We start from the raw sequence: 26,443 nt of genomic DNA on the forward strand, positions 1-26,443 counted from the left end.
CATATCAGATGAGTTACCTGCAGGCAGCATATTGTTGGGTCTTTTATTTTATCCAATCTGCAACCCATGTCTTTTTGTTGTTGTTGTTGTTGAGTATAAGCCATTAACATTTAGGGTTACTATTGAGACATGGTTTGTATTTCCAGCCATATTTGTTTATTTTTGTTATTTAACTTGACTTGGTTTTCCTCTTTGATTAGTTTTTTCCTTTATTGCATACCTCCCTCTGTTGATTTTCATTGCTGTTTTTCATTTCCTGTTCATGAAATCTTTTGCCAAGGATGATTTGTAGCACCAGTTGTCCAGTTATAAATACTTTTGTTTATCATGGAAGGTTCCTATTTCATTTTCAAATCTAAAGCTTAATTTTGCTGGATATAAGATTCTTGGTTGGCACCAGTTATCTTACAGAGCTTGATATATGTTGTTCCAGGATCTTCTAGCTTTCAGGGTCTGGGTTGAAAAATCTGCCATTATCCCAATTGGTTTTCCCCTATATGTAATCTTATTCCTTTTTCTCGTGGCTTTTAAAATTCTCTCCTTATTCTGTATGTTGGGCATATTCATTATACTGTGCCTTGATGTGACTCTGTTGTGATTTTGTACATTTGGCATCCTGTAGGCTTCTTGAATTTGGATTTCCAATTTATTCTTCATGTTTGGAAATATTTCTGGTATTATTTCATTGAATAGATCATATATTCCTGTGATTTGGTCCTCTAAGCCTTCTTCTATCCCAATAACTCTTAAATTTTAGCTCTTAAATAACTCTGAAATTTTTTAAAAAATCATTTTTTGGACTTTTGTTCTTTGCATTACTTTTAAAACATCTTCTTAAGTTTTTCTCTCATGGCATAATCTTCGTATACTTCAGATATGAGAGGAAATGTATTTTAAAAAATGCACCTTCTGCCCTTGTAGGGCACTGTAGTGACTGAACAGTACATGAAATTTGAATACTTTTCAAATCACTTCACCAAGACTTGCCTGACCAAGTTCATGAATGTTGCATCAGCACACAGTTCATTCAGAGAGAGTGTGACTTTTCTATGAGAAGAAGAGTTTCCTAGAACTCTTTCACTGTTACTCCCTCTGTCACTGTGTAGTCAAGGGCCATATGTCTCCCGTGGAAGCCTTCTTACCAGTCTCTTGGGGTAGACATTGAAAGATGATCAGTGCTTGGAATCATTTGGTCCCTAATACTTTACTATTATTCAGTACAGGTTCTAGAACCACTTTCATCCACACAGGGGTGGAGTTGGTGGACAAAAAGCTGAGCTGGAAGACAATGTTTTATTTGTATTTTGTTTGCCTAGATGGTAAGACAAATGAACAAACAAGTCCCTCATCTTGCTGCACTGACCACAGGAAAGCAAAGGCAATGATCACTTAAGTGATCAGCAGGCAGGATGGTCAGGTCATTATTGGGCAAAGAGTTCAGAGATAGAAGTTCATAGGTTAGTTGCCAGTGTCAGCTCCACCTTCAGTCACAATCCTTTGGAAAGGATGGAGACACATACTGTGCCTTCGAACTTTAGTAGACACTGCACCTCACACACCATTCAGTTCAATAGGGTACTCAAGGACTGAAGTGGCTGATGCCAACATGTCAGGTATTTGTAGGGTGTGTAGATCAACCCAGCCTGTGGCCCTGGAGGGACAATCACAGCAGTAGTGTGAGGAGTTCCTTTTGGCATGACAGAGGTCTGTATTTGTCTGATCAAAGGCATTACGGTAGGGTCAGCTGGAGACGAGTACTCAGGGTCACTGGTGAGAGAAAAGGTGCAGCCCCAGGTATGATCCTTGGAGCAGCTGGGCTGTTGCCACCAGAGAAAAGGCAAGGTTGGTGATTTCATGTTGGCACCTCTGCAGGTGTCATTCAGAATCAGAAGCTCATAACTGCTGTCTTTAGTTTTTCTTTGCTGTATTCTGAGCATCTTCTACAGTGATTAGTACATCTGAATCTTCATGTATATGCCCCCGATTCAGTTTGTTCTATTTGCTCCTCCTTCGCTTTATCTCTTACTGAGCCTTTGCCTCAGGCCATTGTCTTACATCCATTTTCTGTCTCAAGCTCTTTAGCTGTAAATCCTCTGGGGCCAAAGTTCCTACCAAGAAAATTAAAATCTAGATATTTAAATTTTTTGAATTTGTTTTACACAAATAGAGCACAGCTTTTCATTTCTCTGGTTGTACATGATGCAGAGTCACTCCATTTGTTAAATCATACCATACAAAAGGTAGTAATGCCTTTCTCATTCCACCATCTCACCCCCACACACCCTCCCCTCAACCTGCTCTCCTCTGCTCAATCCAAAATTTCTCATTCTTTCCTTGACTCTCCCCCAGAATATTATGGACCTGATCCACTTATCAGAGAATATATTTGGAACTTATTTTGTTCCATGATAGCCTCAAACTCTGTCCATTTACCTGCCAATGCTATAATTTCATTCTTCTTTAAGGCTCAGTAATATTCCACTCTGCATATGTACCAGTTTGTTTATACATTCAGCTGTTGAAGGGCAACTAGGTTGTTTCCATGGATTACCTACTGTGAATTCAGCTGCTATGATCACTGATGTCACTGCATTACTATGGTGTGCTGGTTTTAAGTCTTTTGCATATACACTTAGGAGTGGGAAAGCTGGGTCAAATGTGGTTCCCTCAAAGTTTTCTAAGGAATCTCCAATCTGCTTTCCAAAGTGGTCACACCATTTTTTTAGTCGCAAAAATCTGAATATTCTTTTACAGACACATTTAGTTTCTCTCATAACTGAACAATAGTTCCCACATAATCAGGCAGTTTTGCACTCTTTTTCTTTTTTGTGTGGCCATTTATTGTGTGTACATGTCTTTAGGTACTCTGCTAATTTCTTCCTCTGTCAACTGCTGGAAGTGGCTGAAGATCCTGTAGAATTTGGACAGGCTGCTCAAGAGCTCCTTGTCCTTCACCAGCTGCATCAGGTTATCTGGGATTACCACTTACCCTGACCATATTCCAGACTCCACAGATCACTTCACCCAATGCCATGACACCAGCACCAGACAGGAGGAATGGGCAGAGGCAACCCGTGGGCACTGTCTGCTGAGGACTCAGTGTGCCTCTCTGCACTGGCCCCTGCTCTGAGCACAGGGCTGAGCCCCATGGAGGCTTGTCTATAAACTACAGTGAAAGTTGAGGAATGTGTATATATTACACTATAAGGAGATATAGTGACATATGCCACAGTGTTTCTGGTGGCCCAGCTGTATGGACAATCTTATCCCCTAGATGTATGCTAACAGAGGACTTGTGATAGGAGACAAAATCTGCTGTTTAGGGCAAGCCCCGCAGAAGAATGCTAATGTAGACCATGGGAGTTTGGGAACAATCATGTCACCTGCTGTAGAGAATTGCACACCTTTTGAATTACAGCTCATGGTGCAAAGCCTGTTGCTGGTAGGTACAAAACAACATCAGTCATCACTTGAACATGAGGCCATAACTGTGTGGTTTCCAGTCAGAAGGTCAAGGAGGCTCAGCATAGTGGATAATTTGCATCTGGGAAGGAGCAAGAGCAAGACTCCCTCCCAATACTCTGCATGGGCACATGGTAAAGGCCCCATATCTACAAGTTTCCAGTACCAGACACTCTCCCAGGAGTCCCATGTATGTCCCATGGGTGGAGATGAGGCTTTGGGTACAAGGTGAGTGTGACACTACTGCTACCTGACGGCTCCAGTCCAATAATGTCTAATAATAATACAGTGAAACCTAATTCTGCAATGTCTCCTAACCACATTAAAATTAAAAAGACATGCATAATTATTTTAATAATGTTATATAACCCACTATATCAAAGAAGTATCATTTCCACAAAGATTGGATGAACATTATTTATGATATAATTTACATTCTTTTTCTCATGTAGTTTCTTTGAAATATGTTACATGTTAATTTGGACAGTAAAATTTTCTCAGAAATGTCTGATTTGTTTTGTATTTTCTCATTTACATTTGTTAAGGTAGATTTCCTTAACCAAATAACCAAAGCATGATTGGTAATTTTCTAACCACTGAGTTGTTAACAGAAATAACATTTACCCTTTGGTATTTACAACCACATAATGTAAATATGATTCATGAGTTTTAGAATAAATTCAACTTTGAAGGAAAATGATGTTTGTTTCAAAACTACAGTTTGACCAACTAACTTATGAAAGTCCATAATTTAAGTAATATACTAACACAACATTTCTAAATCTATAATCTATATAGTATAATTTCTTCTTTATAGATATACATGACAATAGCATGGTTTTGGAGATATATATATATATATATATATATATATATATATATATATATATATACATACATATATATATATATGGAATATATTTTACCATTCTTGTGGTTATACATGATGCACAGTTACACTAGTTGTATATTCATATATAAAGATAGAAGCTATATAAATTATCTAATTTGGGGGTATAAAAAAGCAGTCTTTTCACTGTTCACTGTTACAAGCTCCTGCTGTTGTTATGTTTGTGTTCATAGAAATGCAATGTTGATTTTAATTGACTTTTTTGATCATCATGCTTTTAGAGTAAAAAAATAAACTCTGTGTTTGCAATGTCAAAAACAGCATGAAGGTATTTTGGTACCAGGTCAAATTCAACAAAGAGTGACCTGAGAAGGAAATGATCCTGATGATGAGGTGGATCTTAATTCAATTGGTGTATCTCAGGTGGCTTCCTTCCCTAGACACACATATGTTTTCCCAAGCAGCTCGTGAACAAAATGCCCATGCTTTCATGAAGAGAGATTATTCATGTGGTCATGACAACATATTTCCACTCACAGAGGTGACCTGCCTATAGCCAGGTGGCAACAGCCGAACCCAACCCTGAGTTCTAATCTGAGGTTATTTCCTATGGAAAGCAGCCAGGTACCTCAGAGCAGATTGACGACACTAGTCCTTTCATCATGGCAGACTGACATTAGTTCTCAGTGAAACGTGCATTTACCCTTGAGGGAGCTTGTTTTCCTTGCCTGCAGTGCTTCTGCCAAAACTGTTATCCATGGACTTCGTGAGTACCTTAACCACCATCGTGGTATTCAACATGGGGCTTCTGAGCACAATGCTTATGTCACAGCCAATAAAGGGGAGCAATCAAGCCATATTCCTGCCATTACTACTCTTACATTTACCCAACATCCTAAAACACCAGGTCTGACAAAAAGGTTGACTGGCTTTTGAGGAGTCAAAGATGAACTTTGGTGACTGGTTTCACCCATATCCAATACATGATGATGTTTGTGGCATAGGCAGGATTCCTGGAGCTGGGAATGAGGACCTGGGACTTGGAGTGACTCCACACACTAGTGACTCACTAGCACAATGTTTGCTTCCTATTTCAGTAATTCAACCCTATATTGGTCTAGTGCAGAGGACTTAGTTCCAAATGGAGGACACAAGAATGACTGCTGTGACCTGTGTCCAAGCCTCCCTTTTTCTACTCATGACAAGGAATCACTAGACCAAGTTGGGGCTATTGGGACATGATTGGTTTGATAATCAGGGGAATTAGGTTGCCACTGCTGACTCAAAATAAGGAGGCAATGCATGGAAAGAAGCATGTTCTCTATTCCTTCCTTAGACTGCAGTTAAGGTCATAAAATCAACACAATCCACTTCAGCAAGACTATTGGTGCACCTATATTGTCTGCAGTGATGATTTGGGCCATTCCACCTGGCACTACGAGGTAGAGATCAACACTAGCCAAAGCACTTTTTGGTGGCCAAGGGACTTAGAAATGAGGAGTGAAGAAAGTATCAATGATGAACACAGGAATTAGAATTCTTCGGGAAAATATTTATTTTAATGTGAATGTATTTGAATATGATTTCCTTCCTCTGTCTGATCCTAGTGTCATCTAACATAAGTGTGTTAAAAATAGGTAACTTTAGCCGAGCATGGTGACACATGCCTGTAATTCCAGCTGCTCAGGAGACTGAGGCAAGAGAATCATGAGATCAAAGCCAGCATGAACAAAAGCAAGGCACAAAGCAATTCAGTGAGACCCCATTTTTAAATAAAATACAAGATAGTGCTGGGGACGTGGCTCTATGCTCTAGTGATGCTGGGTTCAATCCCTGGTACCAAAAAGAAAAAAGAAGTTAATTTATATTTCAATATTTAACTTACATGACATCAAAATGGAGGGAAATTAACATACTTGAGGTCAAAAAGTATATTTTATTATCTTATTGGGGAAAGATGAGCATTTTTTGTTTTGGCGGTTTGTTGGATAATTTTATCTTAGTGGATGTGGCCTGGATATCATATGGATATAGGAATGAGTTTCTGGTTATCTCGGGTGGGATATGGTGCCTTTTTTAGTTACAAATTTTATAGCTTCAGTTTATTTCTCAAAATTGATTATATGTATATTTCTGGTAGTAGGAGGAATGCTTTCTGTTATACTAGCCATGGAGGATAAAAGTGAAGCCCTGCAATCCTGTGACTTATGCCTGCATACGTGTATTTGTTGAGCCACTACATAGAGAGGAGAGCTCAGGTTGTTCATATGTCCTTGGATTCACCTCCAGCATGGTTCTGATACTTCAATTCTTTCATAATCCACAGTAACGAGAACATCTGACTCTGTTCACTTTACCTAATGTAAGGAATGAGTAGTACTAGATGGGGCATCTGGATATTTACCACAGAATTTAGCAGCATAGATCAGCTTTCTGAGTATAGAATGGTCTTCCTGGTCCATGATTAGTCAGATATGTTGCTGTTGTGATGAAAACCCAACAAGAACAATTTAGAGGAGGAATTTTCCCCCCCTCATGCTTTCAGAAGTGTCAGTCCATATAGGGCCATCTCCATTGCTCTGGGCCCAAAGTGAGGTAGAATCTCATGGCCAGATGACATGGAAAAGAAAAGCAACTTTAGTCATGACCATCAGAAAGCAGAGAGACCTCAGCTCACCAAGAACACAATATAAACCCCAATGTCCCATCCCCAGTGATAACCTCATTCAGCCATAGTCTACCTGCATATAGTTACCACCTATATCATTGGATTAACCATGGATTAATTTACACCTCACAACCTCTTCATTTTTCCTCTCAAGATTCTTGCATTGTCTCACACACGAGCTTTTGTGGGACATCTATATCCAAACCATAAGAGTCCCTGAATGCCCATGTGAGAGATCTCTCTTCATTGATTTCTGTCCTCAAATGCACATCACAGCTGGGCTCTCTGAGACCTCTCTCATTCATCTATAGATTTTTGGGGTAAGTGTGTGTTTGGTCACCATGCAAATTATGAATCCTCTGGGCATAATACTAATAGGAAGACACTCGAATCAACTGTAGGGACAAAAGAAGATTCTGAGGAGTTGGAGGTTCAGCATTCAACCTTCTTCAATCTCCTTTGGGAAAAGTATCACCCTTGACTTCCCTGAACAATGGTTGTAATCACTTTCCAGTTGGTGACACTTTTTTTTTATTGGTTGGTCACAACATTACAAAGCTCTTGACATATCATATTTCATACATTAGATTGAAGTGGGTTATGAACCCCCAATTTTACCCCAAATGCAGATTGCAGAATCACGTCTGTTACACATCCACAATTTTACATAATGCCCTATTAGTAATTGTTGTATTCTGCTACCTTTCCTATCCCCTACTATCCCCCCTACCCTCACTTCTTCTTTCTCTACCCCATCTACTGTAATTCATTTCTCTCCTTGTTTATTTTCCCATTCCCCTCACAACCTCTTATATGTAATTTTGTCTAGCAATGAGGGTCTCCCTTCATTTCCATACAATTTTCCTTTTCTCTCCCTTTCCCTCCCATCTCATGTCTCTGATTAATGTTACTCTTTTCTTCCTACTCTTCCTCCCTGCTCTGTTCATAGTTGCTCTCATTATATCAAAGAAGACATTTGGTATTTGTTTTTTAGGGATTGGCTAGCTTCACTAAGCATAATCTGCTCTAGTGCCATCCATTTCCCTGCAAATTCTATGATTTTGTCATTTTTAATTGCTGCATAGTACTCCATTGTGTATAGATGCCACATTTTTTTATCCATTCATCTATTGAGGGGCATCTGGGTTGGTTCCACAGTCTAGCTATTGTGAATTGTGCTGCTATGAACATCGATGTGGCAGTATCCCTGTAGCATGCTCTTTTAAGGTCTTCAGGGAATAGTCCGAGAAGGGCAATAGCAGGGTCAAATGGTGGTTCCATTCCCAGCTTTCCCAGGAATCTCCCAACTGCTTTCCAAATTGGCTGCACCAATTTGCAGTCCCACCAGCAATGTAAGAAATTAAAGGCATAAAAATTGGAAAAGAAGAACTTAAATTATCACTATTTGCAGATGACATGATTCTATACCTAGAAGACCCAAAAGGGTCTACAAAGAATCTACTAGAACTAATAAATGAATTCAGCAAAGTGGCAGGATATAAAATCAACACGCATAAATCAAAGGCATTTCTGTATATCAGCGACAAAACTTCTGAAACGGAAATGAGGAAAAACACTCCATTCACAATATCCTCAAAAAAAAAAAAATACTTGGGAATCAACCTAACAAAAGAGGTGAAAGATTTATACTATGAAAACTACAGAACCCTAAAGAGAGAAGTAGAAGTAGATCTTAGAAGATGGAAAAATATACCCTGTTCATGGATAGGCAGAACTAACATCATCAAAATGGCGATATTACCAAAAGTTCTCTATAGGTTTAATGCAATGCCAATCAAAATCCCAATGGCATTTCTTGTAGAAATAGATAAAGCAATCATGAAATTCATATGGAAAAATAAAAGACCCAGAATAGCAAAAGCAATTCTAAACAGGAAGTGTGAATCAGGCGGTGTAGCGATACCAGATTTCAAACTATATTACAGAGCAATAGTGACAAAAACAGCATGGTACTTGTACCAAAACAGGCGGGTGGAACAATGGTTTAGAATAGAGGACACAGAGACTAATCCACAAAACTACAACTATCTTATATTTGATAAAGGGGCTAAAAGCATGCAATGGAGGAAGGATAGCATCTTCAACAAATGGTGTTGGGAAAACTGGAAATCCATATTCAACAAAATGAAACTGAATCCCTTTCCCTCGCCATGCACAAAAGTTAACTCAAAATGGATCAAGGAGCTTGATATCAAATCAGAGACTCTGCGTCTGATAGAAGAAAAAGTTGGCTCCGATCTACAGATTGTGGGGTCGGGCTCCAAATTCCTTAATAGGACACCCATAGCACAAGAGTTAATAACAAGAATCAACCAATGGGACTTAATTAAACTTAAAAGTTTTTTCTCAGCAAGAGAAACAATAAGAGAGGTAAATAGGGAGCCTACATCCTGGGAACAAATTTTTACTCCTCACACTTCAGATAGAGCCCTAATATCCAGAGTATACAAAGAACTCAAAAAATTAGACAATAAGATAACAAATCACCCAATCAACAAATGGGCCAAGGACCTGAACAGACACTTCTCAGAGGAGGATATACAATCAATCAACAAGTACATGAAAAAATGCTCACCATCTCTAGCAGTCAGAGAAATGCAAATCAAAACCACCCTAAGATACCATCTCACTCCAGTAAGATTGGCAGCCACTATGAAGTCAAACAACAAGTGCTGGCGAGGATGTGGAGAAAAGTTGGTGACACTTTTGCCACTCTTCCAATTCTTCTGAGCTGTTTTTTTTTTGTTTGTTTGTTTGTTTGTTTTTAATCTGGGTCTAGTTTAGATGGTCTGTTGCCCTTCCATGTTCCTGTCCATGGGCAGGATAGCTCCCTGCTGAGAGTCCACTGATGACAAGTGACTCAGCATAAGGTCACCATGGACCCTCACATTCCTCATAGTCATCTCAGTACCTCCCAGATGGACTTTAGTTTCCTCTTTGGCATTTCATTTAATGTTCCTCTTGTTGTTGACATGCTTTTAAGCATTTCACGTTATACATTGTTTACTTATTCAACATATTCATTACTTTTTCATTTACTTATTCATTGTTTACTTATACTTTTATGGATTTACTACCAATTTTAGCCTCAAACATTGTTTTTGACACATCTCGTTCTGCAATGTACCATTAATAGCCATGTTTATTTTAATCATCCATGTTTTATGTGGCATGTCTAAAAGCACCAGAATTCAGCCCTGATGGACAAAACAACTTTAAGTCCCTTATTGTCTGTGAAATTCATCAGTGTCATAGTTTCTAGGGCTGAGCTCTTAAAAATAATTTGTCAGGATTCCTCAAGCAGAGATGATCCTGCCTCTGAACCAAGGTGTATTCCAGGTTCAGGGGAATGAATTGAGGCTGGTGAGAGTCAGTGTCACTTTGAGAGTCTCCTCAAGGAGACAGTCCATACTCCATGCAGGGAGAAGCGAACAAGTGCCCCCTTTGCTCATGCAAGACCACATAGAAAATTATTCCTGAAGTAAGAATTTGGCTGGAGGTGGGAGGAAATTCCAGATAAGACTGTGCAGGCATGTTTGGAAGACCCGAGGATAGAGAAGCCTTCCCAGGGATGACTTCTGGACAGTGGTAAATAGTTCCCTGAGATTAGCAGGTGGCCCATGCAGTCATGCTGGGAGAAGAAAATAGATACTAGGAGCCCCATCTTCTCACACTGTGCTCCCTCATCTGAATCTCAGCGCATTCTCCATAAGGAAATTCAACTAGCATGGTCTTCCGTGCTTCCACATACAATCAGCCTCCTCCAGTGCATTTCCCAGTGAGGTCCTCTCTGTTCCTTGGCTCTTGCCTGTGTCCTGGGGGTGACCCTGTGTTAGTCTGACCCTCAGAATGTGGTCACTGCAGCCCCAGATACAGTTTATATTCTCCTGATGCCCATTCAGGGACTGAAGTTGGACTCCTCCTTTTCAGCCCTAGGGCTGGCCTCACTCTTGAACTCTGCCTACGTAACCCCAGCTTCTCTCTTGGCTTCCTCTGAATGCCCTTCCACTGACACTTGCTGGTTAAGGATTAACAGACTAGCAGCCCCCCTCCAGAGGACCCCAAATCTTCTGTCACTGGAGAGCCTGTTGTTAGGATGCCCAGCCTCACTCTGTGCCAGTTGTGCCAAAACGTACCCTGTCCTATGTCTCAGATTGGGGAGAAATGCGTGGTCTCCACCCTCAGGGTGTTTGGGGTTGAGTGGTGAGGACTCTAAAGCTCTTACTATGTTCCCAGCACTGTTCCCACAGCATTATCAGTTCTATTTTACAGATTAAAACAAACAAACAAAAAAAGGCAAAGAGATTTAGATACACTTCCAAGATCAGCCAGCCAGCGAGGGTCAGAGTCAGGATCTGAACCCAGGGAGCAGGTTCCAGAGCCTACCCATGGCATCATATCTCCAGAACATACACAAAGATCTGCAAGAGGCAGAGTGTGGGTGGGGGGAACACCCAGGGAAGGCGGTCTGGAGGAAGAAACTGTGAGCTGTCCTGAGGCTGTTAAACCTCAGCCAGGCGATCTGGACAGTCGTCCCCCAGACTAAAAGAAGAGCATGTGCAAAGACTCTGGGTAAGGGCGGGGGCACCTTCAGAACGCTGTGAGTTGTGCCCTGTGCCTTGAGGCCACAACAGAAGGACTGAAGGAGGAAAGTTGGGACGACCAAGCAGACATCCTACGTGGGATCAAGCCACTTCAAAATCCTTTCTTTATGAGGCAGCATAACACAGAGGCTTCATGCCTGGGTTCTGTACCAAGGACTACTGGGCTCAAATTTCCGCCCCGAAGCTTCTTAGCTGTGAACCTGGATCACATCAGCGCAGTGGGGCTGATGATGCGCCAGCCTCATTGGCCGCGTTGGCACGTGTGGAGATTTGGGAACAGTGCTGGGACGTGGGAGGTGCTCGTCACCCCCTCACCACCACCACTGGTTCATGCATTTGCTTAGCAGGCTCAGTGTGCTCCATCGCTGAAGGACAGAGCTGAGAGGTGAGCCCCGAAGCTCTCCTTCTGAGATATTCTTGCCAGAAAGTGAACCCAAGGCTAGTGAAGGGAGGGATGTGCTTCCAGTCTGTCACTTGGAGTAATGCCAAACGTCCCCACTTGTCCCTTCTGATGACAGCAAGGCCACTGCTGAAAGACAAGCACTTCTATTAACAAGGAGCACAAAGGAGCTCAGCATATTAACATTTGACTTTGTGGAAGGAGAGACAAGGATGTGGAGTGGGTTTCAGGGTCAGATTCAGCCTCAGAGAACCCTGGTGGGATCACGGTGGGTAAAGATTGGCAGGTGTCCCTGAAATCCACAGGAAAGCCCCCAGTAGAGATGAGCACAATATCGTCATTGCTACTTTTGACATTTTTTTTGGGGGGGGGGATCCCTGCATTTCTAAGTTGCTTTACATCTGGTGGGCACTTATGTCTGTTAGTTTATTTGGACCTCACCAAGCCCTTGTGGAAGCTATTGTGATTTTTCCTGTCTTATTGACCTTCTTAGTGTCAAATGTAGAATCATAATCAAGACTCTCTTTTCCTCAGGCCAAAGATGTTCCACTATAAATCTACCTCCCCCTCCTCCAATTGTTCCTGAACTACAGACAGTGGCCAGGCAAGTTCAGGTTTGACTTGAAAAGGAGAACACCCCATCTGTGCCACTGAAGTAGATGGAGCCCACACATGGGCTACACTAGATCAGGGGCCCAGGGACTCTGGTATTTGGTGGATCTGCAACATTTCAAAGAATATTTTCAAAATGAACATAGGAATGCCAGCGTTGTGCTTTGGCAAAGTGAGAACATAAAAATCAAACAGTGTGGAAAACCTCTGCTAGGTAATATTACAAAGAGGATTTTTCAGACTTTCTCCCCACAACCCCCAAAAGTAGAAAGACTCAATTTGAGATAAAGAACGTTCTTTGTAAGAAAAGCAAGGTGAGGAGTTAAACTGGATTCATATCCCATTCAGGGCTGTTGTGCCTGACTCTTCAAGTTGTACACTGCACAATGCCAGTGTTGGGGTATGGTTCCCAGGGACCACACTCGTCTTTCCCTTACCTTCTCCTTTCCACAGAAACCAGAGAAGATGTGTTTAGGAGTTTGGCTGGCAGACTGAAGTTCTTCTAACCTGTGCGTCCTATCATCTGAACCGTCTGGACCAGCATCTTCAAGTTGTCTTTGAGGATCCCAAGGAATCCACGAGTCTTCTCCAGGGCCACGTGATTTAAACAGAGCATTGCCTTAGCTCCTTCTAATGTGGCATCCTTCTGAGCCGTGGCCTATGGGAGAAAGGGTGTGCAGGGACACCTCAGTGTCAGCTGAGGTCCACATACTCCCCAGATTTCTTTGTTTTCACCCAGCACTCTCATCCCTCCCAGGACTCCCCCCAGGATGCCTCCTCAGGCTCCTCTCAGCTGGGAGGGGTTCTTCCATTGGCCTGGTGTTTGATGACTTTGACAGTTTTGAAGAGGACTGGTCAGATGTTTGGTAGAACTTCTTTTGTGTGTGTGTTGTAAGTGTGTGGTTCTAGGGACGGAAGCCAGCAACTCCTGCATGCTAGACTGGTGCTCTACCACTGAGATACACCCCACCCTTTTCATTTTTTTTAATTTTGAGACAATATCTTGCCACATTGTCCAGGCTCACATTGAACCTGCGATTCTCCTGTCTCAGCCTCCCGAGATGCTGGTATTACAGGGGTGTGCCACCACACCCCACAAGAGTTTCCTTTAATTTGAATTTCTTTGGTATTTGTTTCATGATTAGACCAGGGCTGTGGAGACTGCAGAGACAGGAGGCCATCACATGCCAGAGTGTGCATTACCAGCAGGACACCACACCTGGGGCTGACCTGGGTCACTGGCTGAAGGAGTGTTAGGAGGCTCTGCACTGTAATGTTATGGCTTCCCCTTCCATGCATCTCCTCTGGAAGGAAGTCACTATGCCCGGTCCACGCCTGAGGAAGGGGGACATGCTCTACTTCCTCAAGGGCAAGTTCATCTACATAAGTGATTCACAGTGTTTCTATCCCCCCACCTTGTTTACCTAATCCCTTATTTATATCAGTATTAGCTCATGAAGATTTAAATCTAGGTTCATAACTCCATGTCTTCCCTAATTGTTAAATCCTGATCTTCATGATGGTGGCACTGGGGGTTTTAGCCTGTGTCCCTATAGAAAACAGCACCATCGACTAAAATGCAGGGCTTGGTGCAGTTTCTTGGGTCCTCAGCCTTACAGACTCCAGTGTTTCTAAAGCCCCAGGTCAGCAACTTTTCCCCTACCCCTTCAGGGAGGTTGTCTCATATATTTGTAAGACAGTTTTTCTGTGCTTGTTGGCTTTTTGGCATTCTGTCAAATACCTGAGAAAAATGACTTAGAGAAGGAAAGATTTATTTTTGGCTCATGATTTCAGAGGTGTAGTCCATGATCCACTGACTGCAGGCAGGAACTTCAGGGCAGAAGGGCCTGGTGGAGGAAGCTGCTCAGCCTGTGGCCGATGGGAAAGAGGGCAGGAGGAAGGGGCCAGGGACAAGAAATACCTTCTAGAGTATGTCCCTAGAGACCCATTTCCTGAACCACGACCCCCTCCTGCAGTTTCCTCCACCTCTCAATAATCCATCCCAATTATTAATTCATCACACGAATTAATCCAGTGATAAGGTTAGAGCCCTCCTGAGCTATTGATCTCCCCAAAGCCTCGCCTTTGAACGTTGCTGTGTTGGGGACCAGCCTTCAACACACAGTCTTTGGGGAACACTGCATTCACATTCCGCCCTGTCTTCCGCTGTCCTTCTAAATGACTTGTAGTTGCATATATTAGGGTTTCCTTTTTGTGCTGTAAAGTTCTATGTGTTTTGAAAAATGCATAATTTCATGTACCCACCATTATAACACCACAGAGTAGCTCCCCCAAATTTGTGTTTTTCTTATGTAAACCATCACTTTTCTGTGCCTCCTGAAATTCCTGGCAACTATTGATCATTTAATCTTCTCTCTACACAGAGCCACATAATATTTAGCCTTTCCAGACTGACTTCTTTCATTTATCAAAATACATTTAAGGTTCCTCCATTTCTTTCCATGCCTTGATGGTTCATTTCTGCTCCATTTCTGTTCATTGCTAAATAATATTCCACATCATTGTTGTATCCCAGTTTGATTATTCATCTACCTATTGAAGAACATCATGGCTGCTTTCAGCTTGTGGTGAGTAAGAATATAGCTGCTGTGAACCTCCATGTGTAGGTTGCTATGTGCATATACATTTTCAGATAAGTTTTGTTACTTATCTATGTGCACAATTGCTAGATCACATGGTAAGACTGACTTTCACTTTGTAAGAAACTGCAGAAGTAGCTGTATTGTTTTGTATTCTAATTAATAATGAAGAAGAGTTCCTGTGGCTTCACAGGTCTGCCAACAATTGGTATTATCAGTTCTTTTTAAAAACCACTGTACTAGACATATAATGATAATTGATTACTTGAATTTGTAATTTCCAAAAAAACAAATGATGTTGAACATTTTTTCATAAGATTAATTCCCATTTGGATATTTTCTTTTGTGAAGTGTTTGTCCATTGTTATTGTAGGAAGAAAATACATGGCATAAAATTCACCATCTTAACTATTTTAAGCATATGTTCAGTGGCACTAATTACATCACATTATTGTGCAACCAACATCTAACTCCAGAACGTTTTTAGTATTGCCAAATTAAAACTCTACCCATTTGTTGTAGTCAGATTTTTCGCTGCTGTCCAGAAAAGAACAATTTTAGAGGAAAAAAAAATGTTTGTTTGGGGGCTCATGGTTTCAGGGGTCTCAGTCCATAGACAGCCAGCTCCATTCCATGAGGCTCCAGATGAGGCAGAATATCATGGCGGAAGAGTGTGGTGGAGGGACGTGGCTCACATGATGATCAGGAAGCAGAGAGAGAGACTCCACTTGCCAAGTACCACATATATACCCCAAAGGCACACGCCCGAAGCCCACCTCCTCCAGCGACACCTTACCCACCTTCAGTTATCACTCAATTAATCTCACCAGGGGACTCATTCACTGACGGGTTAAGGCTTCCATAACCCATAGTTTCTCCCCTAAATCTTCCTGCATTGTCTCACATGACCCTTTGGGGGACACCTCACATCCAAACCATAACAACATGTAACAATAACTTTCCTTTCCCTCCCGCTCCTGGTTTCTGATGAGCACCATTCCACTTTCTCTGTGAATCTGACTATGCTGGAAACTCCGTGAGCGGAGCCAAATGCTATTTGTCCTTGAGCGTCTGGCTTATCTCACTAACGTGACGCCTTCCCAGTTCACCGTGTTGTAGCAGGTTTCGGAATTTTCTTCATGTTGAAGGCTGAATGTTATTTCATTGTGTATATGTGCCGCAGTTTGTTTATACAATCAGTGTTGAGGAACACTTCAGTTGATTTCCCATTTTGGTTATTGCAAATCATACTGCTGTGTGCATGGGTGCATTGAGATCTCTTTTGGGCTCTGTTTTCAGTTGCCTTGGGTATACACCCAGGAGTGGAATTGCTAGATACTAAGGTAATTCCATGTTTGACTTTTTGAGAATCCACCATACTATTTTCCATAGTGACTTGTGCTATTAAGTTCACATTAACACTAAATAAGTTTTCCCTCCATCACATCTTCACTAACCCTTGTTATGTATGTGTGTGTGTGTGTGTGTGTGTGTGTGTGTGTGTGTGAGTAAATGACCAAGTGGGTGAGAGGTAATATCTCATTGCTATTTCCCTGATGATTAGTGATTTGAGACATCTTTTAATGAGTTTCTTGGCACTTATATACCTTCTTTGGAGACATCTATTCAAATACTTTACATTTTTAATTGAGTTGTTCATTGCTGGGTTATTGGCCCATTTTTAAAAGTTGAGTTGTTTGATTTTGTTTGTTGAGTTAAAAGAGGTCTTTGCCTATCTTGGCTACAAGTTTTTTAATTAAATATGTGTTTTGTAAGTATTTTCCTTCATTGTATGGGTTTACAATTTCCTAGAAGTATTATACATGAGTGGGAGTGTTTAATTTTGATAAATCCAATTTATCCATCATTCCTTTCATGGATCATTTTTTCGTATTATATCTAAAAAGTTATCCACAAGAAAGTACATCTTGAAATTGGGTACTATATGCCCTCCAACTTTCTTATCTTTCTTCTTTAGTATTATGTTGACTCTTACTAGTTTTTTGCCTTTTCATATAAACTTCAGAGTCATTTCGTAGACAGGTACAAAATGCCCTTTTGGGATTTTGATCAGGTTGCATTAAATCTATAGATCAGGTTGGGAAGGACTGAAATTTTAACAATATTGATTTCTCCAACTAGGGAACTGAATATTTCTGTTTGGGTTTGGATATGAGGTGAACCCCAAAGGTTATTGTATTAATGCAAGTAAGTTCAAAAGTAAAATGATTGGACTGTGAGACTGTAACCTAATCAGTCCACCCTAGTTTGAATGGACTGGGTGGTAAGTGTAGGCAGGTGGGGCATGGCTGGAGGAGGTGGGTCATTGAGAGCTACATTGTATATGGGCCTCTTTCTTGTGGCTTTTTCCCTGTCTCTGCTTCCTGGCTGCCATGAATGGAGCAGTACTGCTCCAACATACCCTTCAACATGATGTTCTGCTTCACCTTGGGCTCAGAGTAATGCAGTCGCTTAGCCACGGACTCACCTCTGAACCATGAACCAAAATAAACTTCCTTCCAATAGGCTGTTCTTGTTGGGTATTTTGGTCCCACCAACAAAAAGCTGAGCAACCCAGTCTCTTCATTTAATTTATATTCTTATTCCTTTCATTAAAGTTTTGTCATTCTCCATTGTATCCTGTTTGTGGTCCTGTAGGTATTTTGTCAGTTTTATACCTAAATAATTCTTTTTGGGGGTGCTACTACAAGTGGCACTAATTTTTAAATTTCAAAGCAATTGACTTTTTTATATTAATCTATTGCATTTTTTCTATAATCATTTATGATTTCCAGGAATTGTTTGGCTATTCTTTATCTGTGAACAGAAACATTTTTCCTCCTTTCTCAATCTGTACCCCTTTTATTCCCTTTCTTTTCTCTCTCTTCCACAATAACATTTGTTATTATGATTATTTGTCAGTGTCTTGTTGCACTACCTCAGACTTCTGGTGTGAAGCTGAATAGTGTTGACAGAGAATATCCTTGCCTACTTCCTCACCTTAGCAGAAAAGCACCAACTGTCCCTCCATTAAGTACCACATTGGCTGCATTTCTTTTGCAGCTGTTTTTTTCTGAAGTTCAGAAATTTCTTTAGATTCCTGGCTTGCTGAGAGTTTTATCATGAATAGGTATATTGTCAAAAGCTTTTCTTGCATCAATTGATAAGATTGTATGATTTTTCTTCTTCTTTAACCTGTTGACATGGTAGTTTATAATGATGCTTTTTCAAATGTGGAACTATCCTTTAACAACTAGAATAAATCTCACTTGCTCAAGCTATATAACTCTGGATAATTCTGCTTCTACATTGTCGAACTCTATTTGCTAATTTTTTTGTTGAGGATTTTTGCATGTGTGAATGGTCTGTACATTTGTTGTAACTTCTTATTCTAGTTTTGGTTTGGGGTCATGCTTGCCTCATGGAATGAGCTAGACAGTGGTTATTCTACTTCTATTTTCTGGAGGAGACTATGGAGAATTGGTGTCAATTCTTCCTTCAACATTTGTACAATTCACCAGTAAAGTCTGACAGAGGTGCTTTCTTTTCACTTTTTGAAGGTTATTAGTTATTGATTCAAATTCAGATTATCTATTTCTCTTTGTGTGAATTTTGGTAATTTATGTATTTTTAAGAAGTTGGTCTATTTGGTCTAAATCATCAAATTAACATATTCACAGTATTTCTTTCTATCCTTTGACATTCATCTGATCAGTAGTGATGACCTCTCATGTCTGATACTGGTAATGTGTATTCTCTGTCTCTCTTTATCTATGTATCTCTCTCTCTCTCTATCTTACTCCCTCTCTTTTCCCTTTGGTTAGGATGAATAGAGAAATTCATTAATCTTATTGATCTTTCCAACAAACTATATTTTTTCTCCTATTGGTTTCCTGCCTTCAATTTCCTAGATTTTTGTTCTAATTTTCATTATCTCTTTTCTTCTGCTTTAAGCTTAAGTGGCTTTCCTTTCTCCCGTTTCTTCTGGTGTGAACTTAGATTATTGATTTAAGAACACAGTACAATAGATCTCTCATAACACTGCTTTCAGGGCATTAAAACATTTTTGATAAATTGGATTTTCATTTTTATTTTAGTTCAAAACATGTTTTCCATTTTGTTCAGATGAGGAGAGCTCTCGAGGCAAGGGCATTGTGGGCCGCCAACAACCAGGCAAGGAGAGTGTGTACCATATCTGAAAAAACAGATTAATTTTGTCTGATAGCAGCAAAACATGGGAGGAGTATCCAATGAGAGAGGCTGAAAGGTAAACGACAGATCATGAAGAACCTGTGCCATGCCAAGGGGTCCAGGCTTCATTTGGAAGTAATGGAAAAGGAGACATTCTTCTTACTAGCTTTGAATCCAGAGCTGTCGTTCAACCAGAGCACTGTTGTTATCTGTAAGTTTTGCTGACAACCATCTAAGTGTGGCCTGCAGATGCCAACCATCACCACACCCAGGTGCCTGGAACTGTGTAGCACTCCTGCTTTGACACTAGGCAGCCTGTATTCTCATTCCCTGGGTCATGTCAAGCTATGCAGCTGTGTACTCATTGTACTCAGAACCACTCCTGATGGGACATGCGTAGCAGCTGATGTGTCCATCTCCATCTCTGAGGGTTCAACAGAGGGCACAGCAGATTCCCTGACCTTCCAAAGACTGAGCAAGATCCCAATTGCTTTTATTGAGTCCCTTACTGCTCAAAATACCCGGAGGGATTTATCCTCTCCTGAAACCCTTGTTTTATTATTTGGTTCAGAAATAGATCCAAGAATCAGAGTACCTTGTGTGGACTAGATTGGAAATTACAAAGGCCGCATCTTTGGTAGAAAATCAAATGTTGGGAGTGCTTGGCTCATACCAGTTGTTTGACGAGGCATTGCATAAACAAGATGTACTCAGGAGACCATTAGCTGGTTTTATGAGCAAAAATGAAAGAAAGTAGAGAGACTATAGAAATGTGGGACTTCAGAGGATCAGAAGAGCTGATTCTAGACACTCCAAATGGCAGAAATAAAACCAAGAATATCTTTGATCTAAATAAGCCGTCAGAGCAAACCCTGCCACAAAGATCAGATTAATATTGTGGCCACTTCATTTAATTCTGGCAGCAGCCTCAATGTGCCCTGATGTTGAGAGACAAAGGAAGTGGGGTGAGGAAGGAAAGAAATATAATAGATTGAAAGCATGTCTCAGAAACAGCTTTGGTTATGGTTATTGGTACATGGAACTGACTGAAAGCAAAAAAGATCAGAAGTCCCCTGAGGTTTGCAGAGCATTTTATTACCCCGGAAAACCCATAAGCTCAGACTCAGAGATCCTTGATGATTTGAGACAGAAGAACCATTGATCTTCCTATGGTCCAAGGGCAAAGGGCAGGCTCCAGACAGTGCACAAGTCCCAAGAAGACCTTCTCCCAATGCCAACTACAGATCAAGAAAAACCCTCTCCCAAGAGGTTGGAGCCTGGGCCATCGAGGAGAACGGGAGCAGTACCTCAGTCTAAAGAGAAGGAAGTCTGGGGAACCTCTGCTCTGCCAGGGGAGGAAGCCCCACAGTGTCAGCCCTGCAGAGTCCCTGTCACCATGCATCCACAGCTGCTGCATGGGTTTTCTCTCCTTCTTGTCATGAGAGATCTTACTGTGGAATTTCTGCCCCTTCTCCACATTTGTACTCAGAAGGAAAGAAAGATTGATAATTTTAGTTTCTAAGTCCTGGATCCCTAAGATATCCCTTGTGATCCTCCATGTCCTCTCCCTCTTTCCCACCTGCAGATTGGAGGGTGATACCCAAGATGACCTTGAGAGTCGTGCACCAGAGAAGGCAGCACCCATTGTCGAGTTCCTGATGACCATGGGGAGGGTCCTCTGTTGACCCATGCTGAATGGTGATGTGAGAGAAAATCAATGTTTAATATATTAGGATTTCAAAATTATGGAACCATCTGTTATAGCAACTAGTTAATCACTCCAACTCATTGAGTGGCTTATCTCAAGCCACACAGCAACTCCGATCAAACAGGCCATGAGCTCAGGTCTCTTGACGATAGTCCAGCAAGTTTTCTACTCTTGAACTGTGTCTTGTGCTGAATCTAAAATGACAGGTCACTTCCCCAAGGCCAGCCTTTATTCTCTAGAATAATGACATGGTCCTGTTGTTTTTCAGCCAGCTGATCTTGTCCAGGTTAGCAAGCACCATGGTGGTACCGCCTGCTGGCCCACTCTCTCTCCCTCTGCTGTGCTGAAGGGTTTTATGAAGGACTGTAACTACACAATCACCCGCCTCTTTTATGGGCTCAGACAACATGCCCCCTTTTATTACACTTGCTGTCCTCCCTTCTAAGGCACTTTTATGGCTGTGGGGACGATTGCCTCACTCCTGAGAACTCAGGAGTGTCCCTTGGTGTGCCATATAACTTGTCACAATATTTTTAACGGCAATTCTTCTCGTGTGTGTCTGTGGGAGCTTCCCACCAGCAGCTCCCTGATGACACCGTGAGGGGTGGGCAAGCTCTGGCTGCAGGAATCACCTTCCTGCATCAGCTGAAGCTGTTTCCCAGAGCAGGACCCACAGCCGGCTTCTCTGCTCTTTTAAACTCACCACCTGTGGCTTGAATTTGGAGTTTGAGGGCCTGGGGCTTTCTTTGCATGAGTAGAGAAAAGAAAGGAACCAGACTGACACAGGCTTTGAGGTTCAGAGGAACAAGAGCAAATGTATATATATCCTTACAAAAAAGATGTCGTACCGCAAGAATAATGACATTGGTTACAAAGCACTTTCATAGACCACCCATTTCTAGCTGGTACAACAGATTGAGGAGGTGGCGATGTGAAGAGGTACGCGGTCTGCGAGATCCAGTCTTTCCAGGCCATTCTTCTGTCCCCAGCATCCTCCCCATTCTGTTTAGGTGTCTTTGTCTCTCCTTTGTTCTCCTGTAATATCCAAAGCTTATCTCCATTGCAATGTTTATCTGCTCTGAGAACAAAACAGCCATTCATCTCTGAATCCCAGACACCTTAACCAGTGCCCTACACATAGCAAGCAATCAATATTCATTAATCCAGCACTGACTGAGTACCTGCCACATGCCAGGGCCTGTGGTAGGCACGAGTGATACAAGGTTGAAGGGTACCTGAGAGCTCCTGATCTCAGAGTGGTTTAACTGGGGGAGGGGGGTAGATAAGAAACACATTGAAAACTAAAAAGGAGAACATCCAGGAGTGACACGGGTCATGGAGACCAGGACGTGGTGATGGTCAGAGGTGACAGAGTGGAGGGGACAGCAGACAGTCTAGGAGCCTCTCTGAGAGGATGTGTGAATGGACAGCTGAGTGAAGAGGAAAGGGGAGCAGGTAAGACGTGGTGGAGGAGCCCAGGCAGAGGCCCAGCAAGGCCTCGACAGGTTAGAAGAACATGGAGTGCCATGGAGCCTGGGGAGGGGGGCAGGGGCCAGGCTAGACAGGCCAGGGCCAGCCCAGGTCGGGAGCCACAAGTTCTTTCTGGGACAGGGGAAGCCACAGGAGGGTCCAAGCAGGAAGCCACATGATTTGACCTATTTTTAGGATGATCCACACTGCAGGGTGAGGAATGGCTGGCGGTGTTCAGAGCGGCCACAGGACCCCAGGGAGGAATTTGCTGCTCCCAGTAGGGCTGAGGGTTGGATGAGGGCACAATGGGGGACTGGGGTGTGCTTTCCAGTAGAGCTGACCAAAGTGCTGCTTCTCACTGAGATGGAAGTAATTCAGCCCGGAACACTGAGAGCCCCTTGCAGAGCACCTGCTCCCCGCCACGGGCTCTGTGTGTGTCATCTCGTCCTTGTCCTCATCAGACACGTTGTCCTACAGGTCAGGCAAGTGGAAGGATTGTCTCCACTTTGGTACTTGAGAAACTCCATGTCACAAGTGGGTTTAGGTAAAGTCTGCACAGAACAGGATACAAGCCCAACACTAATGACCATGACACTGATTGCACTAAACTCGAAACTCCGTTCCTTCTCATGACCCTCAACGAGATAGAAACTCCCAGGTCTTTCCCTCCTTCTTAAAACTACTAAAACTGCAAGTAATAACCATACCTGACATTTCCTAAACACTTACTAAGTCCCGGACACTGTACCTAGGGAATCATATATATTATCTCATTTAACTTTTGACAACCCTTAGCATCTATCCTGTGCAGTAGATGCCAAAGCGGAGACTCAGAGAGCTAATTAACTTGCCCAAGGTCACTTACAAGTGACATTGCATAATACAGATTATACAGAAGAGCAATAATCACTAGGTATTTGAACCAGGTTTTCAAACCCAGCTCTGTTGGACTCTATACCATCATAGTTTTCTGTCTCCAGTGATAACACCAATAAAATGTGCATTGCTCTTTATTAAGTTATAGAGTTTTACAGAAGTCACAGCAACTCCTGGAGGATTTGGACTGTGGACCAGCACAGGCTCAGGAACCAATCGCCCTGTGGTTAGGAGCAGGCAGTGCTGACACCCACATCTGCTGAATATGGCTGGTTCTGTACCTTGCTCTCCAGGAGGAACCCAGCAATACAGCCCAGTGTTCACCTGTGCAGGTGAACCTTCAATAAGCACATCAAAGCGCCTGAAAGTATACCCCAGACAGATCTTTTGAGACTAACACAGCAGACCCACCCCAGAATGATATTGAAAACATTGCCAATAAAAGTGATGAACCACTTTTGCAAGTGACCCAAGACTGAAACTTTTTTTTTCTTCTTTGCCTGGAACGGCATCCCCTTCATCTGTCTTACATTGTAATCAGATACAACCTTGATAGAATGAAAGCGGAGGTCACACTGAACAAACTGGCACTTTATGTGCCTGGAAAAAGGCTCCTTTGTAACAGGGAAATTATAGAATTTCTAGAGAGGGGTTTTTCTTAAAAGGACAGGCTGCTTTGTTCAAATGCTGCTGATTTCAGCGCTCCAAGGAGATGGCCCTTTCAGACTGTCGACCGGCTGAAATTTGTGGGGTTCCTTTTGTTTGTAGAAACCTGCATATATTACAGGAGGTGTATTAAAATAGAAATGGTAAACCATTCCCAGGTAATCTTTTGATTGTCCAAAAATGTCAGACAAGAGATAAAATCACTCTCACTTTGCATTTTGCTTAGTGTCCATGCACGTGGGTATAGGGTGCAGGATTCAACTAATCTCAGCGGGTCGCAGATCCCCACTTCTGTCCTTAACGTGGTGATTCTCCTGGGCAAGGAGCTGGCACTAGTAAGCAACAGTATTTCGGATCAGAGCATTAGACTTGCATTTAAAAGGAAAACAAGCATAACGGCAAAACCAAACTCTGGAGTTTAGGTAATGCACGGGGGAAAAGGGAAGATAACTTCAGCCTGTGAAGCTTTGCAGACCAACTGGAGCCAGGCCAAAATTGGTGAAATCCTATTGCAAAGCAGAGTGTGAAAGCACAAGATGTGTTTGAAGGGAAAAAAATACAACAAGGTTTTGTGTCAATCGAGATGCCAGGCATGTCTTGTCTCCACATGTGATGTTATCAAAAATTAAGCCAAGTGTTTCATTTTCTGGGTGTCAAATTTAACACTTACTAATATTTTTGGCATTGTAATTACTGTTTTCATACCATTGGGCCTTCTGTGAGTAGGAATGTTTTGTCTACAATTCTAATAATCACTTAAATTTTTATGAGGAGATGCATTGCTTCATTAAACCTGATTGTTTATGGCTAATAATGAAAGTTTTACCAAACCTACTAAAACCTCTTAATTGGCGTCTCAAGTGTTTGTTTCTTAGTTCCTCAGTTTGTAGGGAATGAATCAGTACTGTCGCTGTTTCCGAAGCAGCTGCTCTTGTGGTTGGGTAGAAGAAGGCACTCCCAGATGTTCTTGGACTCCTGTCACAGTGCAGAATGCTTCATGACCTGAGGCTGGGTGGGAGGGGGCTGCATGCCCCTAAGGCTACTGTATTACTTCCCAAAAAATAGGACAATAGTTGGATTAATATGGAAATTATTACTATCTCGTATACACAGGACCATGGAAAGGAGGAAAGAATCAGTCCTAGGGTCAGCAAATGAGTTTGATTTTAGCTGTCATAGAGACCTGGAACTAATCAGAGCACCTCTGTGCCTACAGGTTGGACAGCCTTTTGAGGCAAATGTGTGAAGAGGTGCTTTTCCCTGCTCCTCAGTCCTTCATTGAGATAATCAACTCCTGAAACCTCCTGGTCCTCCCCCAGGGCCCTAAATCAGAAAGGGCATTCATCAGAGGTGGAGTGGCTGGGGGCAGAGACAGCCCATGAGGTCCTAGCAAGCCACTTGCTCTGACTCAGGAAATGACTTCGTGGCCACAGAGGGAACCGGGTTATTGCTGGAAGGGACTCAGCTGCCTTGTTCCCTTCTGAACCCTAAGGCTCTGGCTCTGGATTCTCTTCTACCTCAGAACAGCTTGTCTTTGGGAAGTTTTGCTGTCCAGGACTTTTCTCTCACACACAGGCAGAGCCAAGCAGAGGGTGTCTGCACATTTCCCACCGCCATGGCACGATCTACTTGGCAAGCAAACTCTTGAGCAGAAATCCAACTGAAAAGTCTAAAAATGGAAGTTCATAACCCACTTGAAGCAAATGTATGAAAGATGATATGTCATGAGCTTTGTAATGTTTTGAACAACCAATTTAAAAATAAAATAAAATAAAAGTAGAAATGACAAGGTTGAAACAGGCCCCACCAGCCCCCAGGCAGCTCCACATGCCCTTGCTGTGCAGCTTTGTTTGCAGATCTTCAGGCACAGATGTCTCAGGTCCTCAGAAGGCTGCTCTTCTGTGACATCCACAGGCTCTTTGATGTGCATTTCCCACTGGTGGCAGCCTGGGGCCGCCTGCTCTGGAGGCCCTTGCTCTGCTATGGTCAGTTTGTCTCTGGTTTCACTCACATCAAAAGATGAGACCCTTTTCTTTGAAGGGCCTGGAAACAGACCATTTTAATGACTCTGGACCAGTCCTGTGGCTGCAGATGGACCCCACTTTCTTTCCCGCTTGCAGAAGGAGATAATAATATGAACCATTCCCTGTATGGAGCTAAATAAATAAGTTTAAATCCCTGACACAGTTTAGAATATGGAAAAGGAGGAGGGAAGGTGTGGTCTTCTCTCTTTACCTGTAGGAAGGTCCACAGATGCCCCTGGGAGAACCACTTGGGGCTCCTGAGCCTGACAAGGCCCCTCCCCTGGCACATCA

At 42.3% G+C, this 26,443-nt stretch overlaps 1 pseudogene across 1 annotated transcript; it reads right to left on the reverse strand.

Annotated features, from left to right (window-relative positions):
- Window positions 1–1,458: 1,458 nt before the first annotated feature.
- On the reverse strand, window positions 1,459–25,745 carry LOC308643363 (KH domain-containing RNA-binding protein QKI-like; annotated as a pseudogene). The gene is made up of 3 exons: window positions 25,740–25,745; window positions 13,125–13,275; window positions 1,459–2,127 (listed from the first exon to the last, which is right to left on the reverse strand). The product of its transcript is annotated as a KH domain-containing RNA-binding protein QKI-like (transcript).
- Window positions 25,746–26,443: the final 698 nt, after the last annotated feature.

Source organism: Spermophilus citellus, assembly GCF_964194105.1.
Source record: "Spermophilus citellus genome assembly, chromosome: 3".
NCBI lineage: Eukaryota > Metazoa > Chordata > Mammalia > Rodentia > Sciuridae > Spermophilus > Spermophilus citellus.